At 35.0% G+C, this 1253-nt stretch overlaps 1 protein-coding gene across 1 annotated transcript in view; it reads left to right on the top strand.

Moving 5' to 3' along the window:
* Nucleotides 1-1253, top strand: part of RBM41 (RNA binding motif protein 41) — an 81710-nt gene that overhangs the window by 9557 nt on the left and 70900 nt on the right. The gene's annotated exons all lie outside the window — the stretch shown is intronic.

Genomic DNA, 1253 nt, shown 5'->3' with positions numbered 1-1253 from the left:
CACAGACCAGTGCTATACCACCTAGAAGAATGTTTGACAGGAAGACAATTTGAACCTGGCCGAGGGCCACAGATGACAATCACCTACCTTCGGCTTGGTTGCACAGCTTCCTTCCACTAGGCCAACGTAGCTCTCTCATATTATAGGTCCATAGTGAGAAATAAATCAATATTTGTAAATCACTTAGAACAGTACCTGGTGTTTCGGGGGGAGGTACATGAATCTTCTGTTTCCTGTCTTTGGAATACCTTGTATTAAACCCTCACAGCATACCACAAAAAGACAAGTGCAGACAAGTACATGACCTCAAGGAAGAGAAAGATAAAATTAGGCACAAAAGGCAATTTGAAAGTTTTCTTACAGTGTTAGATTGAGGAATGTAGCCTCAGATCCCAGACTTCTAATCTAAGTACGTACTTAAGTCCATGTTCAGTAATTGACAATGTTTATAGAAAATTACCCAGAGAAAGCATATTTCCTGACATAGTATATTGAAGAGAGGAGTTAGTAGAAGTTAGAAAGCTTTTACATTTAATGTTATTTTTAAGTATGCATACGACCGCTAGTGCTCCCTTAGGTTGTATCAGATTGACCATGATTATTTTAAACCTATCATAACTAATTCTGAGTATTATCCAGAAAAGTAGAGCTATTGATAATGGTTATGATAATATTTCATTTCCTTTCTTACATTAATTTATAATAAAATTGAAAAGTCCTTTTAAATGTATATTTCTGTCAATTATAAATCATGGCTAGATTTTTGTAACCATCACCAGACTCTGAAAATGTTTCCATCATTGTAAAAAATTTCCTCATACAACATCTAGCTTCCAGCCATGCTTCTTGACAACTACTGTTCTGTTTTCCATCACTGAAGTGATGTCTTTTAGAAAATGTCACATAAATAGAATTATATAATACATAGCCTTTGAAACTGACTTCTTTCATTCAGCATTATGCCTTTGAGATTCATCCAAGTTCATTTATTTTCCTGAGTAGCATTCCATTGGATTGCTGTATTGCATAATTTGTTTATCCATTCACCCATTAAAATGCATTTGGTTTCAGAGTTTTGGGGTGATTATGAATATTATTGCTAGAAGCATTCCTGTACAGGTTTATGTATGGAACTAAGTTTTTCTTTCTAAACATTTAGGAATGGGATTACTGAATCATATATCGTAAGTGTGCCAATAGATTCTCACCACTGGACCAATTGGCAGCATCAGGATGAATGGTGAAGAGATTGA

This window comes from Elephantulus edwardii, unplaced genomic scaffold (genome assembly GCF_000299155.1).
Source record: "Elephantulus edwardii isolate Elephantulus edwardi_28Jun2011 unplaced genomic scaffold, EleEdw1.0 scaffold00083, whole genome shotgun sequence".
In the NCBI taxonomy this organism is placed as follows: Eukaryota; Metazoa; Chordata; class Mammalia; order Macroscelidea; family Macroscelididae; genus Elephantulus; species Elephantulus edwardii.
The sequence above is the reverse complement of the archived record's forward strand: the minus strand, read 5'-3'. Positions and strand labels throughout refer to the sequence as shown.